The sequence below is a fragment of the Anomaloglossus baeobatrachus genome, chromosome 2 (genome assembly GCF_048569485.1).
Source record: "Anomaloglossus baeobatrachus isolate aAnoBae1 chromosome 2, aAnoBae1.hap1, whole genome shotgun sequence".
Lineage (NCBI taxonomy): Eukaryota > Metazoa > Chordata > Amphibia > Anura > Aromobatidae > Anomaloglossus > Anomaloglossus baeobatrachus.
Window position 1 is genome coordinate 170,754,150 of NC_134354.1, and position 19,770 is coordinate 170,773,919.

Sequence of the window (19,770 nt, forward strand, 5' to 3'; positions counted from 1 at the left end):
GCATGCAATTTGCCACTGAAACGCTGCGGTTCAAAACGCAGCGTTTCCGCGGTAAAAAACGCAACGTGTGCACACAGCCTTAGCCTTTATTTATAAAGGTATTATTATTACTTTTTTCACAAAAAAAATCTGAATAAACACTGGAAACACAGACCCTTTTGAATACAACAGCTAAGATAGGCAACATTTTGATTTTACTGGAGTGGGGTTTCATTCCCAGATTTGTTTTTTTAAAGCTACTCCATGTTTTATTATATAAATATCATTGCATAAAATACTTCTTTCTTTGTGGCTTAACACTTTTGGCAATGATCAGATAAGTAGCACTAAACTATTCACTTTTGATCTAGAGCCATGTCCTCTTTAAAAAGTTTATACAAATTATAAAAATAAAACATGGCTACTTTCTTTAAGGCCCCCTTCACATGCACGTGTCTCCGGTATGTGCTAGGTCCATGCCCGTATGTACCGGAGACACGGGCACACGTAAACCCATTAAAATCAATGGGTTTATGTGCACCCACGTGTTTAGCTATTGGCCTGTGCCTCCGTGTGGAGCACATGTGAGCCCGTGTGCTCCATACGAATGCATGTCCGTGTTTCTCTTCTCCAGCAGCACGGGTGTCACGTGGCCCGCACACTTACTGCACACGTACCACACAGAAGTAGTGTGGATGTGGTCCCACGTGACACGCTCCGGAGAAACACACGTGCCATTTTAAAAAAAAACACATACTCACCTCCACGAGTCCTGCAGTATTTGCCGCGGCTGTCACCTGCATCATCCCCTAGTGAATTTGAACAACGCATCTTCTTCACTGGGGGCTGGAAGCAGCATCAGCGAGGTGTGGCCTGTGCCGGACGCTGTCATTCAGCACCACAGACAGCTCCGGAAGAAAAAGGTAAGGCGGGGCATTCCATTCTCCATGTGTTATTACGTATAACACACGGAGAACACACGTAGTGCCATAAACACGGCACACGGAGGGGAACACGCACCCTTGACACGTCCGTGAAACACGTGTGTGATTTTCACAGATGTGTGAAGGGGGCCTAAGAAATAGTGCTTAACTTATTGCTGGGTTGTGCTGGTGTTGCAGTTTACCCCCATTTCGCTACTAGCCCCACTTCACTACTACCAAAAGTGAATTTTGACTTTTCAGATGACTTCTATGTAAAAATGTAATGTTAAACAAACCAAAACTGTCCCCAGGACTACAAAAATGAATGATTTTATTTGGGCTCATACATAGCCATATTGCAGACTGGTATTGTACTCAAAATGTTGAAAAGTTACTGTAGCAGGTGTAAAATTGCCAAAAGTTTAACATTTTTTTGCTCAGTTAATTCTTGCTGAAAAACTTTCCAAAATTAACAATAGTTTTACTCCAGATTTATGCACTCTTTGTTGATGAATTGCGCCTGTTGACTAAAAAAAAAAAATCAATAAATGATGACAGGGATGTATCAAGTAAGCCTAAGCACTCATTCACATGACAGTATTTGCGATCCGTGAAAAAGAAAATGAACAACACTTGGATCAGTGTTATTCAATGAGGACGTGAAGGTGACTGATTTTTTTCACTGATAGATTTTGTGTGTAAAAATCTCAGCATTCATGATTTCACCATGGAAATTGGATTAGACACCCTATCATTTCTATGGATATATGGAAAAAAAATAATTCTTCAGTATGACAGCTGATTTTTATGGCTACATTACTATTCTAGAACATAGGAAAATGTAAATGGTCCAGTACATTATTAATAGCTGCTGCTGTAAAAAGAAACAAACAAGCAAAAAAAAAAACATATTGTACACGGAGTGCACACGGATGCTGCATAAAAATAGTATGTTCCTGGGAATCTAACCTATTATGATACTAGCCACTACTTACCGGGAGTGTGGGCAGGAGCGTAGTCAGGAAAGCCAGGGTCTGTTAATAGGAGGACAAGTAAAAGCACAAGGAGAAAACAGAGGCATAGTCAGGGTAATATCCAAGGGTCAGAAATCCAGGACAGCAAAAAAGCAAAAAAAAAAAACATATTGTACACGGAGTGCACACGGATGCTGCATAAAAATAGTATGTTCCTGTGAATCTAACCTATAATGATACTAGCCACTACTTACCGGGAGTGTGGGCAGGAGCGTAGTCAGGAAAGCCAGGGTCTGTTAATAGGAGGACAAGTAAAAGCACAAGGAGAAAACAGAGGCATAGTCAGGGTAGTATCCAAGGGTCAGAAATCCAGGACAGCACATAATAAGTTTAGGGAAAAAGCAGAGACATAGGTAATGCTCTGAGGTCAAACCGGCAGGAGGTCATGACAGGAAAAGGGAGCAAGTAGAAAGGAGTCAAGTATTGGTCTGAGTCAGAGAACAAAGATCAGACCAGAGACACACACCAACAGCAGAACTGTAGAACCATAAAATACACTCACCATGTACTGGGCGAGCAAGCTCAGTAAAGAACACTGAGCAATTACCAGGAAAGTGGGACACCTGCATAATCAGCACCAACATGGAATCCTGTGCTATCAAACACACTGCTAGCCTAGGCCTGCCACACACTTCCGTGCCACCGGTACGTGTTTGGGACATTTTTACACGTACCGGCGGCACGAGCACAAGTGTATCAATGTTACCCTATGGTAACAGGCACACACACGTAAAGCCACACGGACCGTGTATCTGTGTGGAGCATACATGTGCCCGTGTGCTCCACACAGACATGTCCGTTTTTCTCCGGCATCACGGGTGTCACACGGAATAAAAACGGACCACACGGATGACACGCACCGGAGAAAACACATATGTCTGAGAAAAAAATAAAAAAACTTTACTCACCTTCTCCAGCCCTGCTGTCTCTGCCATTGCTGTCACTTGCTTCCGACTGCCGCTCATTATGCTCATTGCTTATTCACTTCACTTCGGGCTGTAAGCAGCAGCAACGGGGAGTCGTCAGGATCGGAGACTGAAGATCAGCACTACGGACAGCAACGCCAGGGACAGGTGAGCAGTAAGTTCCCGTTCTCTGTGTGTTGTCACGGAAAAAACACAGAGAACACACATGTGCCATAAACATGGCTCACGGAGGGCAATACGCACCTTTGACACATCCGTGAAAAATGTGTGTGATTTTCATAGACGTGTGAAAGAGGCCTTAGTAACACAGGAAAGTGCAGCAGAGCATCTCCAAAGGCAAAAGACTCTGCATAGAGAAACCTTGACACCTATATGTGCTTGAACCCTTGGCAGATAACATTTATGAAGAACTGTTTTTGTCTAGTTAAGAATTGGAAGAACAGGCAAATAAAATCAGATGACTGATATTTGCATTCAAGATGCTTAGTTGAATGTAGACATTTTTGTTACTTTTAGTCCTTCTGTTAGCCCTTAACATCCACAACAAAAGAATAAATAGCTATTGTATTGGAATGTTCTACAGGGCAGAATATTACCACAGCTGAATACTCTCTAAAATTCCAATCAGGTTATCAATGACCTTAAAATGCATTTTACCTGTACTATGTTATGGATTTAGGCTATCAATTCTACAAATCCTGCATAATGAGTGCAGCAATAAAATAACAGGTTTTTGCATAAATTGTATGTATGCCTGAAGTTCTGTAAGGTTTCAGTTTTGGAATATATAATAAGAGGAAAAGTCAAAAGTAAACTTGATATAGAAAAAGTATTGTAAAAGATTTAATCTCGGGAAATATGCTGAATATTCGCTTAGTCTTGGGTTTGTAGTACATTCCTTCTCATATAACATCCTAACAATATGAGTAGCTAATGATCATATGATGTAGCAGTTACATCCAGGACTTAGTGCCAAAAGGGACCCAAAGGCCAATCTGCTCCTTAGAAAACACTTGCATTATAAATGACATGACATGTTACAGTAAGCATTAAGAAACGCTTTTATGAACCAATATAATAAATTCATATTTTACTTCTCAATGACATAGTTAATAATTTAGTACTCAAATATTTGAAAATTAGAGATAAGCGGATCAGCCAAAATTCAAGATTGCCTGTTTACTTGGGTTTTTCTGGGAAATTCAATTTACTGGGAAGTTATTCTCTGCAAATTGAATGCCCCTTATTATGTTCTGGGAGCTCTACAGAGCATAATAATCATAAGATGTAATAAAAACTACAAAAAAAATCTCACGTCTCACCTCTCCGGATAGTCCTGCTGCTTCCTGCCCAAATGTGCAGTGACTGTCAGGGCCTGCTGTCAAAAGTTGAAGACCAGTGTTTACTGTAGGGCAGGACTACAAATCGTGAGTAGGCTATGAACCATGAGCAGGGAACTTCAGGACCTGTTTGTGGCTAAAAGTCCTGGCCTAGAGTGAAAACTTGACTGTGGTTGTGGAGCGATCGAGGCACAGGGGACTGGATAGTAAACAGGAGCAGGTATGAGGTTGTTTAAGAAATATGTTTATTTTTTCTTCTAACCTTTTGCTATATGCCTAGAGTTTAGCAGCTGGCTGTTTTTTGCTGAATTTGTGCTGCATAACCATGAGTGGGTATAAAATACAGAAGTGGAGACGTGTTTCTACTATACATTTCCTCTGATTGTTTCACTCCTTGTTTTGTCTTACAAATACTGAGGTAAAAAAACTCACAAATACTCAGTGTGCACATAGACTTACAAATACTGAGGTAAAATAAACTCACCAAATACTCAATGTGTGCACGTGGACTTACAGTTCCAGCAGAGTGGATAGAATTTTTAGAAAGCTAAGGCCATAATCACACGTTGAGCTTTTGATGAATTCTTTTATTACCTCAGTATTTGTAGCCAAAACCAGGACTGGGTGATAAATAGAAAAGTGGTGACATTTCTATTATTCTTTTCTACTGAGTGTTCCACTCATGGTTTGGGGCTTACAAATACTGAGGTAAAAATCTCGCCAAATTCTTAATGTTTGCACATGGCCTTAAAAATACTGAGGTCAAAATCTCACCAAATACCCAAAATGTCCACACAGCTTAAGGCTGTGTGCGCACGTTGCGTTTTTTCATGCGTTTCTGCAGCGTTTTGAACTGCACCGTTTTAATGCCAAAATGCATGCGTTTTGTTTTGCAAGCAAAGTCTATGGGAAATAGGCATATTTTGTGCGCACTATGAGTCGAAAAACGCTGCATTTTTTGTGACAAAAAGTTGTCAAAATCTCTGCGTTTGAAAAAGCAACATGTCAATTCTTTTGAGCATTTTGGCTGTGTTTTGCTAACATTGAAGTCAATGAAAATTATCAAAATGCATCCTAAACTCATATCATTGCATTTTACTTGCATTTTTAATGCGATCTGCATGTATATTTGTAAACAAAAACGCATCCGTTTTTGGCTGGTAGTGAGCTCAACGGCTTCCCGGATTACATCACAACCTCAACTAACGTAGAGTTCCATTTTGCAAAGACATTTTCTAAGACATTCTACCTATTCAACAGAATGTAATGAATGTTTGGTACCATGAAATGACATCAGTAGATGTTTTGTTTTTTTAAAAAAAAATTTCCATTTCTGGAAGCTTTATTCTATCATGCCAATGTATTGGAAACGCAACTACCAAAAAGCAATAAAAACACATGTGAAAAGCAATCAAAACACACCTAAAACGCAATGAAAACATACTCAAAACGCATGCGTTTTTCAAGCGTATTTGTGGTCAAAACCATATTTGACATTTTCAAATTCTACCAGAGGATGCGTTTATTTCTGCAAGGTACAGAACGCAACGTGCACACATGCCCTAATACCCACAGAGTTTTTCTTGTTTCAGCGTTACTTGACCTGTGGTGTGTTTTTCAACACCGCCCATGCCTATTTTTCTTAGGGGAATGCTCAGTTTTATGTGTGGATATCCCACATTAATTTTCCAGTATTAGATCCAGAAAAAATACAGGTTAAAAAAAACGCACAAGCATTTTTACAGTGTTGACTTACCAAGCTCACCAAAAACATTCAATGTGTGCACATGGCCTAAAGGCCTAGTCACACACAACGACTTACCAGTGATCCCGACAACGATACGATATGATAAGGATCGCTGGTAAGTCCCTGGGAGGTCGCTGGTGAGATGTCACACAGTCAGCCCTACCAACGACGCAGTAATGATCAGCGACCTGTATAATGATCTCGGCGGGTGTCGGGACCGTGTTAGGAGGTCTTTGGTAGGTGTCAAACACAGCGATGCGTCCTGCCCAGGACATCACCTTTGAAGAAAATGGTCTGGAGCATTCGGCAATGACTAGCGATCTCACAGCAGGGGCCTGATCGCTGGAAGGTGTCACACATAACGATATCACTGACGAGATCATTGCTGCGTCACAGAAATGGTGACTCAGCAACAATCTCATTAGCGATCTCGTTCTGTGTGACGGGACCTTAAGGGTTTAAGTAAACGTTGAAGAAGTTCTTTTTATCTTTTTATGCTCTAAGTACAGTGAAAAAATGCAATAGTAGAGTTACTTTCTAAGCATATTGTGCATCACCAGGCTGGTAGACACACACAGACACGTGTATGGATATCTTATGCCCTGGAAACGTCTTCCATTCATTATACCTATAACTAGGAATGTTTTTTTTTTATTCTTCTTCATTATGCAAAGTTGCAGAAAACGTGGATACAAATAAATTACACTGCCCAATTCTAAGACTAATATTGTATTATCACTTAGAAAATTACTTGTAGCTGCCAGAGTAAACAGCAATTTATAACAACGTTGGCAACAAAGCAGCAAAGAGACCAAACTCCTAATAATTACTTCATTTACAATTTATTCTGTAGATATATTCTGATAAATTAAACTATCCCAAAAATCAATAGCACGGTCATTGCAATTTAATCCCATGGCGTGTGAATAATACATTCTGCTTTCAGGTAAGTACTCCATACTTCAGTTTAGTATAAGTGTCGCATGCATGACAGTCTCTGGATATTATTCAAGGCAGAGAGCGAAACATTGAGATTTGGGATTTTTTTTTTCGCCGCTGTGCATGATGAGTTTGGGACCAAATTCATCATCTGTCACAGCTATACTTATGCAAATAATCATATTGGATTTTTTATTGATTTAGATCATTCTAAGGTTCAGTAGCTCACAAATCAGCAGCTGCATTCACTATGTTGTCTGAATACAGAAGTGGCTGCGTGGAAATGATTGCAGTAAGAAGGACGATTACTTAAGACAGGCAATTGAGTGAAAGGAAGCTCATAAGAGAATAAAGCCCTTTTTTATTATTTAGAGCAATATTACATATTAATGAAAATGCTGATTTACCAGGCCAAAGGTTTATAACCTTTAATAGCCCTTTGCTGCATGTAGGTCACAGTTCTGTTTAATAGTGATGGATGAGGGGTCTATTTGCAATGCATCACTATCTGAATTTCAGGTCTGATTCTAAATCAAAGTGTCCTTTTAATATAATACCACTATTTATATACCATGGGACATGTATAGAATCAAATAAAAAGAAAGACATTTGTTAGCCAGTTCACCAAGTGCAGTTCAAATATTGTTGGATCATGAAAAAAAAAAATCACTCTGACAGGCATAGAAGTCCAGAACAAATAGCAAAAAGTAGGATCCAGTTCCAAAAAATAACAAAAAATATTTTTATTGGAAATATATTTAAAATCCAAGATTCAAAATCCATGTTAAAATAGGTGATGACTAGTGATGAGCGAGCACTATCATGCTCAGGTGCTTGGTACTAGTAATGTGCAGTTGGATCCTCGGATGAGCATGACTTGAGGACGAGAATAATGGAAGTCAATATGGAACTTGAGCATTTTTTCAAGACAACTTATAGAAAAATGCTTGAGTCCCCTATTGACTTCCATTATATTCAGATGCTCCAGTTGCACATATTCGAACATCCAACTGCACATTCCAAGTACCAAGCACTAGAGTATGATAGTGCTCGCTCAACATTAGTGATGGCGCAACATCAGAATACTCTTAACAATAGCAATATCTACATGTTTCAAATGCACTCCAGCTTCCTTCATCCAAGCTATTTTATATATAATCTCAGAGTCCTGAACTCATGATAAGTCCTATCTTAAGGGATGCAGCTGTGTCAGATAACAAGAGTCGGAAGCTCTAACTCAGCATACATACTCATCACAACTCAAATCAGGAAATCTCACCAGAGCAAGTCACAGGCTGCAGAGCAAAACTATAACCAGCACTGGAATGCAGGTTCAGAGACCATATATAGTGTCTCCAGAAACCAGAATGAGGCTGATGGGAGTTAACCCCTGACATGACCAGGCCGGGTCTGTGAAACTCTGGAGAGGAGAATACCGGTCTTGGATCATGACAATATATAATTGCTTGCTGACAATATGTACCATGGCTAATTTTAAATAACCACATTAAAAGTTATATTTTACTAAAATGAAACGAGTTAACTGGTATGAACAATCTGGAGTGACTAGCTGGATATAATTCCTCTTTTTCTTTCACCTGATTGCCGACTGTGCTTCCACCCCCCATCCGTGCTGAACTCTCTGGATCTCAAGCCAGAACGTCAAATGCAAGACCAGGGTAAGCTGGCTATACAATCTTTTCCCAAATAATTCCAAAAGGCTTCTTGTGTGAGTAATCATCTAACGTGATCTCCTCCCCTGATGGATTTATAAATTCTCTCTATTGCCATAAACGTGGAGGAATGAAATAGATCTTTGATGAGTAATAAAGTGTTTGGTTGCATGGGAAATGGATCTACTAGTATTTGAGGTACTAATTATATCTATAATCCATCCTGAAATGTGTATTTTTAATTTTCACTAAGTATTACCACATACATCTTTTCACATAACATGCATTTAATAACTAACTACATTTTCTGAATTGCAGTTTATATAACATTTGATATTATATTCAGCACTATTATTATGGTTTGAGATTGTGTCACTAGTGCATGTGCGCAAGCTCTACAGCGGTTGGTACCACATTTGAAAAACCCCTTAAAATCTAACCATGTTCTTTATGAGGTCTGTTAAGAAAATGCACTGGGTGAAATATTACCGATGGTGGTTGCTTTTTTTTTTTTTTTTTTTTTTAAGCTCTTCTCCTTTTCTCCATCTTTTACTTTTTTATCAGCTCCATTTAGAATCCATCTACGTTATCCCCTTTTGATTAGTCTTTTATATGAATCCTCGTGTTCTTTATCCAAAACTCCTAGTTGGTTGCCGTGATCTGCAGCTGACAGGAACACAAGGGGATAATATTTCTACAGCCACATATGTTAACCCCTTCACCACCCGGTGATTTTCCATTTTTCGTTTTTTGACTCCCTTTCCTTCCTTCCTTCCAGCATTACAAGGACCCCCTAACATACTTCAAGAAGCCCCCAGAAATGGAAGAAAACAAAGCTCTGGAGAGTTCTGAAGTGGCCAGTAATGAATCCGGATCTAAATCCCATTGAACACCTGTGAGAGATCTTAAAATTGCTGATGGGAGAAGGCACCTTCAAATATGAGTGACCTGGAGCAGTTTGCAAAAGAAGACCGGTCAAAATTTCTAGTTGTGAGCTGTAAGAAGGTTGTTAATGGTTGCAGAAAGCGATTACTTGCAGTAATTTATTCCCAAAGGTATGCAACCAAATACTGTATTAAATTGAGGGTGCTAACATATTTCTCAGGCCCATTTGTGGAGCTTTGTGTGAAAATTCTGTCCAATTTGTTTTTTCTTCTCTTTTTTGTGTTGTTCCAATACGCATTAAGGAAATACACAAGCGTACAATTTCAAGGGTGCCAACACTTTCGGCCATAGTCTGTTTGTGTGTACATGTACACTCACACACATATATATATATATATATATATATATATATATATATATACAGTTAGGTCCAGAAATATTTGGACAGTGACACAATTTTCGCGAGTTGGGCTCTGCATGCCACCACATTGTATTTGAAATGAAACCTCTACAACAGAATTCAAGTGCAGATTGTAATGTTTAATTTGAAGGTTTGAACAAAAATATCTCATAGAAATTGTAGGAATTGTACACATTTCTTTACAAACACTCCACATTTTAGGAGGTCAAAAGTAATTGGACAAATAAACCAAACCCAAACAAAATATTTTTATTTTCAATATTTTGTTGCGAATCCTTTGGAGGCAATCACTGCCTTAAGTCTGGAACCCATGGACATCACCAAACGCTGGGTTTCCTCCTTCTTAATGCTTTGCCAGGCCTTTACAGCCGCAGCCTTCAGGTCTTGCTTGTTTGTGGGTCTTTCCGTCTTAAGTCTGGATTTGAGCAAGTGAAATGCCTGCTCAATTGGGTTAAGATCTGGTGATTGACTTGGCCATTGCAGAATGTTCCACTTTTTTGCACTCATGAACTCCTGGTAGCTTTGGCTGTATGCTTGGGGTCATTGTCCATCTGTACTATGAAGCGCCATCCGATCAACTTTGTGGCATTTGGCTGAATCTGGGCTGAAAGTATATCCCGGTACACTTCAGAATTCATCCGGCTACTCTTGTCTGCTGTTATATCATCAATAAACACAAGTGACCCAGTGCCATTGAAAGCCATGCATGCCCTTGCCATCACGTTGCCTCCACCATGTTTTACAGAGGATGTGGTGTGCCTTGGATCATGTGCCGTTCCCTTTCTTCTCCAAACTTTTTTCTTCCCATCATTCTGGTACAGGTTGATCTTTGTCTCATCTGTCCATAGAATACTTTTCCAGAACTGAGCTGGCTTCATGAGGTGTTTTTCAGCAAATTTAACTCTGGCCTGTCTATTTTTGGAATTGATGAATGGTTTGCCTCTAGATGTGAACCCTTTGTATTTACTTTCATGGAGTCTTCTCTTTACTGTTGACTTAGAGACAGATAAATCTACTTCACTGAGAGTGTTTTGGACTTCAGTAGATGTTGTGAACGGGTTCTTCTTCACCAAAGAAAGTATGCGGCGATCATCCACCACTGTTGTCATCCGTGGACGCCCAGGCCTTTTTGAGTTCCCAAGCTCACCAGTCAATTCCTTTTTTCTCAGAATGTACCCGACTGTTGATTTTGCTACTCCAAGCATGTCTGCTATCTCTCTGATGGATTTTTTCTTTTCTTTCAGCCTCAGGATGTTCTGCTTCACCTTAATTGAGAGTTCCTTAGACCGCATGTTGTCTGGTCACAGCAACAGCTTCCAAATGCAAAACCACACACCTGTAATCAACCCCAGACCTTTTAACTACTTCATTGATTACAGGTTAACGAGGGATACGCCTTCAGAGTTAATTGCAGCCCTTAGAGTCCCTTGTCCAATTACTTTTGGTCCCTTGAAAAAGAGGAGGCTATGCATTACAGAGCTATGGTTCCTAAACCCTTTCTCCGATTTGGATGTGATAACTCTCATATTGCAGCTGGGAGTGTGCACTTTCAACCCATATTATATATATAATTGTATTTCTGAACATGTTTTTGTAAACAGCTAAAATAACAAAACTTGTGTCACTGTCCAAATATTTGTGGACCTAACTATATATATATATATATATATATATATATATATATAGCACAGACCAAACGTCTAGACACACCTTTTCTCACTCTGAAAATTGCAGATTCACATTGCACACTCTTGGCATTCTCTTGATGAGCTTCAAGAGGTAGTCACCGGAAATGGTCTTCCAGCAGTCTTGAAGGAGTTCCCAGAGTTGCTTAGCAATTTTTGGCCCTTTTTCCTTCACTCTGCAGTCCAGCTCACCCCAAACCATCTCGATTGGGTTCAGGTCTGGTGACTGTGGAGACCAGGTCATCTGGCGTAGCACCCCATCACTCTCCTTCTTGGTCAAATAGCCCTTACACAGCCTGGAGGTGTGTTTGGGGTCATTGTCCTGTTGAAAAATAAATGATGGTACAACTAAACGTAAACCAGATGGAATAGCATGCCGCTGCAAGATGCTGTGGTGGCCATGCTGGTTCAGTATGCCTTCAATTTTGAATAAATCCCCAACAGTGTTACCAGCAAAGCACCCCCACACCATCACACCTCCTCCTCCATGCTTCACGGTGGGAACCAGGCATGTAGAGTCCATCTGTTCACTTTTTCTATGTTGCACAAAGACACGGTGGTTGGATCCAAAGATCTCAAATTTGGACTCATCAGACCAAAGCACACATTTCCCTGGTCTAATGTCCATTCCTTGTGTTCTTTAGCCCAAACAAGTCTCTTCAGCTTGTTGCCTGTCCCTAGCAGTGGTTTCCTAGCTTCTATTTTACCATGAAGGCCTGCTGCACAAAGTCTCCTCTTAACAGATGTTCTAGAGATGTGTCTGCTGCTAGAACTCTGTGTGGCATTGACCTGGTCTCTAATCTGAGCTGCTGTTAATCTGCGATTCCTGAGGCTGGTGACTCGGATAAACTTATCCTCCGCAGCAGAGGTGACTCTTGGTCCTCATGTGAGCCAGTTTCTTTGTAGCGTTTGATGGTTTTTTCCACTGCACTTGGGGACACTTTCAAAGTTTTCCCAATTTTTCGGACTGACTGATATTCATTTCTTAAAGTAATGATGGCCACTCGTTTTTCTTTACTTAGCTGCTTTTTTCTTGCCATAATACAAATTATAACAGTCTATTCAGTAGGACTATCAGCTGTTTATCCACCAGACTTCAACACAACACAACTGATGGTCCCAACCCCATTTATAAGGCAAGAAATCCCACTTATTAAACCTGACAGGGCACACCTGTGAAGTGAAAACCATTTCCGGTGACTATCTCTTGAAGCTCATCAAGAGAATGCCAAGAGTGTGCAAAGCAATAATCAAAGCAAAAGTTGGCTACTTTGAAGAACCTAGAATATAAGACATATTTTCAGTTTTTTCACACTTTTTTGTTAAGTATTTCATTCTACATGTGCTAATTCATAGTTTTGATGCCTTCAATGTAAATCTACAATTTTCAGAGTCATGAAAATAAAGAAAACTCTTTGAATTAGAAGGTGTGTCCAAACCTTTGGTCTGTACTGTATATATATATATATATATATATATACAGTACAGACCAAAGGTTTAGACACACCTTCTAATTCAAAGAGTTTTCTTTATTTTCATGACTCTGAAAATTGTAGATTTACATTGGCATAATAGTGTTCCTTTTATTCTTTTGAGCTATGCATATATAAATATATATATATATATATATATTTATATATGCATAGCAGTATATACGGCATTTTTGCATTATAAGACGCACTTTTGTTCCCCCAAATTTTGGGGGAAAGTAGGGGGTGCGTCTTATAATCCGAATATACGGATTATATACTGCAGGGCTAAGGGGAGGTGGGGGCAGCTCTGGAGCAGTGCTGGTGGCTGAATCAGGCTGGTGGAAGCTGCAGGAGGCAGAGGGAGATCTCCTGATCCCGCTCATATAATATGCACAGCCGCTGTCCATCACCGTGGTGCTGAAACCGCACCGCGATAATGGGCTGGGAGAGCGGCGCATATTATATGTGCCTGCGCCCCCCTTTGATGGCACATCCCCCCCCTGTGTTAGATATGGCCCCCATGCTGCTGCCCATTCTAAAATAAAAAACTTTATTTACCACCTCCAGCGCTGATCTCTCGGTGTCTCCCTGCTGCCGCTCTGATCAGGCATGCAGAGATGATTTAACTCTGCTGTGATGATCACATGACCGGTCTGAGAAACAGGAAGTGAAGGAGCTCAGCAGCACAGAGGGAGACACGAGGGAGGACAGCGCAGGAGAAGGTAAGTAATGAGTTGTTATTTTACTATGGGCAGCAGCATGGGGACCATATAAAACACAGGGGGACATGTGCCATCCATAGGGGGCCATGGGCAGCACAGCAGGACATGTGCCATCCCTAGGGGGCCATGGGCAACAAAGAGGTATGTTTGCCATCCATAGGGGGTCATGGACAGCATAGAGGGATGTGTGCCATCCATAAGGGGCCATGGGCAGCACAGGGGGATGTGTGCCATCCAGAGGGAGCCATGGGCAGCACAGGGGGATGTGTGCCATCCATAGGAGACCTGTGCCAGCTGTAGGAGACATGTGCCAGCTGTAGGAGACATGTGCCATCTATAGGAGACCTGTGCCAGCTGTAGGTGCTGTGTGCCAGCAATAGGCGACATGTGCCAGCACAGGGAGATGTGTGCCAGCACAGGGGGACGTGTGCCATAAATTGGGGATGTGTGCCATCAATGGGGGACATATGGCATCACTGGGGGATGTGTGCCAGCACAAGGGGGCTATATTCAATATAAGGGGGCCATATCCAGATGAAGGGGGCTAATTTTAGGATGGGGGCTATGAGGGACATATACCCTATATCATTTGTTAGACAGACACTGGCATTATAAGACGGACGCCATTTAACATTAAAAAAACCATTTTTTCTCTTTTCCTTCACCAAATTTGGGGTGCGTCTTATAATCAGGTGCATCTTATAAAGCGAAAAATATGATATATATATATATAGATATGTATATATATATATATATATATATAAAACACCCAATGATTCCATTAGAATCTAATTAATACATTCAGCTTTCACGCAGGTGTTTAAAATCCATACAGTTGTAAGTAGAAGCTGACTTTTTACCTTCTATCTCTAATTATACCATTGAAATGGTTTTGCATCAATTCACATACACTTAATTGTATTACTCAGTGGTGCAGCAGCTCCAGAATCTGCACACGCAGCAAGTCATTATTGCCACGTGACACTTTGTAAAGGGTGCTAATTGGAGAAGCAGATTTGCTTTATATTACTTTGAATCATGTTTCTACTGTATGTGACAATAATATTAAAGAACCACTTCTACTGCAATGTCCAGCTGTTGAAATGTTGGCAATGTTTTCAAATAGAACAAAATGAAATTCAGCATTATCAAGTACTCATATCCTTCACGGTGTTTCAAAACCTGGTACAAAACACACTCAGTGTGAATGAAAAATAAAGTAATAAAAAATAGCAATAATAATAAAAGATTTTCTTTAAAGAGTTCATCTTAAGGTGCTTTTCTGATCACAGCATTTTTAGTATATTCTATATAAGTGGATATGAAAATTGAAAAAGGACACTTACAAACATTCAAAATTTGGATTTTTCTTAGTTACAAAGTCTCTACAGTTATTATATGTGTAATAAGGGCACCATATCAAATTTTTATAAAGGGGCTCCCCTCAAAAATTAGTGTCTGATAAAGTAACTATAGATGATCAAATTGTTTTCTTGCCAAGTAATTTAGAGCCAAACTTCATGACATTTTCGGATCTCTTCAAATTCGCAATTCAAATAATGTGGATCACAAAAAAAATAAAATGGTTGATATAACATCACACATTGTCAAAGACTGCATCAGCCAGAGAGTACGCGGGACATTTGAGCTTGGGGCCTGCCTCCTATTGATCATTGAACAATTCACGGTATCTAATCAGTAGTCCTATTTTACTCCTGGTACTTGTGTCTCTGGCCAGTCAAGAAGCTTTGGGGTTAAATCAAAGAATGTTTGTCTTTTTCTCGGATGTCAGGCCTGGGTGGGTTCTCTTGCTATTTAAACCCATGAGAATCAGTTCTCACTGCCAGTTATAGTCTAAATTAGAAAAAAAAAATCCATTTAGTATCATAAATTATAATAATAATGAAAAAGTAGAGACACGGGAAAACCTGTAAAGTTAAACATGGAATATTTGCAACACCATTAATGGTGAATTTTAAAACAGGAGAAAAATCGTGAGCATAGTATGTGCCACTGATACCATCAATGATTGGTGAACACAAACCTTGCGACCGGCGACATGACCCATGTAAAGGTCCTTGAAAGGAGGATTTTTCACTTTGCTCATCTCCGGAAGGATGAAGCGTGTCGAGTTACCTCTTTGGGGATCCCAGACCCCGGCATTACTGCCACCTTACTCCTGCACCTATTTCTGTGGTATATTACCCCAGTATATTGCGATATTTGCAATGTAAACCTGGCATCCTAATGTCCACACTCACCACTGAGGTGATGATTCTATGTAATGACATCGTAAGGGTTATATCTATCATTGTTATAATGCTGTAGGGTAACACACACACCGTTTTTCATTTGGTTTATCATTTAGGTAGTGGGAGAGATAAAAACCGGGCACGCTGATTCTCTTTTCAAAAAAGCTGTAGTAAAAGCTTAATGATCTCGCTCATTCCAGGTGCACATCCCAGTCAAAAAGTCCAAATAGATATATTCAACAGTAGGCAGAAAAAGGCAGCACTCACAGGAGTTGAAAAAGCGGTTCTTTATTCTTTTTCCTTTTGCTTTTTCATATGGTAGGACAGGTACATTGGCAGGGAGGTGAGGGAGGCTAGGACGTCGGACAAGGATGTCCTACGTCCTACCCTTCCTTACCTCCCCCCAATGTAATGTCGTACCATATGGAAAAGGAAAAGGAAAAAGAATAAAGAACCACTTTTTCAACTCCTGTGAGTGCTGCCTTTTTCTGCCTACTGTTGAATATATTTATCATTTATGTGTTATAGACGTAATTTTAAGGCTAACCAGTTTCTCCTGGAGGGATCTTAGACCCCTGCACAATTGGCATATTATTTTTGGATCTTCTTCTTTGTGGTATATTACCCCAGCACACTGTGATATCTCCATTGTAACACGGCATTTTTGTGTCCATACTCCCCACTGTGATGATGATTCTATGTAATGGCATTTCAATGGTTATATCTGTTATTGTGATAATGCTTTAGGGCAATAACCAGTTTTTTAATGCATTTGTCATCTTTCATTCTGTAACATTTTCTATACAGTACTTACATCACATGTCTGCTGAATACAAAAAAAATATTGTAATCTTTTTACACTATACCCCACATGTTTTCTCCTGTTTTAAAAAAAAGAAAACAGTTATAGTCTAACTAGCTTTTGTGTGGATATCAGCAACTGTGTTTTAGTGATTATTCCTGATTCAAATTTGTTTCCTGATTATTCTCCTGCCTTATGATTTTGTAGTCATACCTCCTGTCCCTGACCCGTCTACCTGCATATTGATAGATTGCACCACCAAACAGGGGGCTACTCTTTGCCCTATGAGAGGGGCCCCTGTGTATGTCCAGATTCCTGGTCAGTGGGTGGTTAACTCCTTCAAGAAGGGACCAAGTTCTGTTTTTGCATTTTCATTTTTTCCTCCCTTTCTTCCAATAGTCAAATATTATTTTTTCTTTCCACAGTTATATGTGGACTTGATTTTTGCAGGACAGGTTGTCTTTTCAAATAACATCATTTTTTTTTTACCAGACAGTGTACTGGAAAATGAAAAAAAAATTCCAAGTGGGGAGAAATTGAGAAAATAATGCAATTCTGATATTATCTTTTTGGAAATTGTTCTTACAGTGTTACATTTTGCAGTAAAAATGACATTTCTATATCATGTTCCTTATCAGTATGATTATGATGGTAATAAAAATGTCCATTTTGTTCTTATTTTAATGGTGAAAAAAAATCAGAAGTTTGCAAAACAAATCTTGGCGTTGTATTATTTTATGAGACCTACAATATATTCATTTTTCGTTTGACGGAGCAAAGTGATTATTTATTTTTTACAGGTAGAGACAATGTCTTTCTTGGTACTATTTTGGGATAGACATGATGTTTTAATTGCTTGTAACAACTTTTTTTGTGGAATTGCCATGACCAAAAAATATCCTATAATTTTGGTGTGCTTAATATTTTTTTCTTTACTGTGTTTATGACTGTTAATAATTTTTATAATTGCCTTAAACAAGGAGCAGTGACTATCAAAAATGTGTTTTATTGGCGGGAGACAGGGCCCAATTATGTCGTTGACTATGGGGGCCCCAAGACATCTATGTATGCCCCTGCCCAGAAAGTTTACTTCCTGTAAAATAGGCAAATACAGATTTGTTTCTGAGACTTTAGAGTACAGTTAATAATTGTACAGTATATGTGACTAAATAAGCAGTGATTAAATCAAGATATCATCTAGATAGACAAACAAATTGTCACAATTCCTCAGTGCACAGCATCTTGCCTTTTGAGATGCTCTGCTGCACTTTCCTGTGTTAGGGCTTGTGCACACGTTGTGTCGTGTCACTGCAGAAAAATCTGCAGTGATTTGGCAGCACATGTGCGATTCAAATTGCTGCAGAAACACTGCGTCATGGATGCAGTGTTTCTACAGAAACAATGCCAATTTAATGTGCTCGGGATGCTGTCTCTCCCATAGACAGAGTGGGAGCGGTATCCAAAACGCACGAAGGAAGTGACATGCTGCATTTTTGAACGCATCGATTTGGATCAAAATTTTAGTATCCAAATCACTGCATTCAAAAAAGCATTATGCGCACAGATTATGCACAATCTACATAGATTGTGCAGGGGATGCAGGGTGCATGCATTTACGCTGCAGTGCTAGTTTGATGGCTCCCAGCACAGCAAGCCTTTACCTGTCACTTATGTAGTGACCAGAAAAGCCACTACTAATGTGTATTCTGTATTATCTATGTGATTACATTTGTGACACCTATTCCCCACCTAGGGAGGAGGTAAATTATTTAGCGTTGTGCTGCCCTCTACTGCCTTGCTTTGGTATTGCAATTGATTTGAAAGCAAGGAAGTGGCTGTTGGGGGCGGAGCTTGAGGAGGCAGTTTAAAGAAAAAACGGTTAGTTGCGGTTTAGTTGCTGTGATGCAGCAGAAAAAAAGAGAGACCTCCATTGAGATATGCGGGAAGTGTAATTATCACACTATTCAGAGCGCCCCGTTTCTGCAACAGCAGAGTACTGAAAAACGCAGTTAATCCAATTGATAGTGACATCCATCCTTCCAAGGCCGGGATAGGAAAAACGCTTGAACTAGTCCACTGTGTAAGAGATCTCTTTATTTATTGCTATGAAATGACTGTCTATTGGAAATGGAAAAAACAACTTTGATTGACTAAAGATTGATTACAAGATTTAAGTAAAGTTCCTCATTTACGTTTTCACAGAATCCTCGGTGTCTTTCTTCCTTCAGTGGCTTTATACCTGGCAGATATCATCACAACTCAGTCTCCTATCTCTGTTATTTTTCTCTTTATAATTTGCCACCTAACCTAGGGATTTGCTGGAGCCATCGGAGACACCGTGACCTGAACATCCTCTGAGGTAGTAGGCCCGGCTTCTCACAAGGCGGTGCGGCAAATTACACTTATACACCTCAAGATTTCTTATGTTACTAGTCTAGGAAGCTAATGGCTGTTCTTGAACAGTGTGGCTTCCCTGTAAAACAGTTTGAGCTATTTTGGCAGCGTTTGGATCCCCTTAATGAGTTGTCGATGCCTTTGTTTTGCCTCCCATTGAATTCAGTGGGGTTCGGTTAATGTCCATCAAACCAATCGTCGAACACAGGTGAAGTCGACGAACATGAACCAAATCGAACCTTGGGAGGATCACTCATCTGTGCTTCTCAGCTTGGCCTATTTTTCTGACTACTCATCCGCCTTACGATTCTGCTTCTGAGGTGTACTTTCTGGTTTTGATGCAGTTTTCCAAATACCCACCTGCCTTACAATTTTGCCTCTGATTTGGACTTCCTGGCTTTTATGTAGTTATACTACTGGTCGTGAAAGAATTGACATACTTACTTGAACATACGCCCTCTTCTGCGATACGTATTCTATGTTTGTTTATAGTGAGCTGGGTGTGATTTAAGACCGATATTGTGCAATTAATAGGCAGTTTTTATATTTTAAAGCCAGTTTGTCATCAAAAGGTAG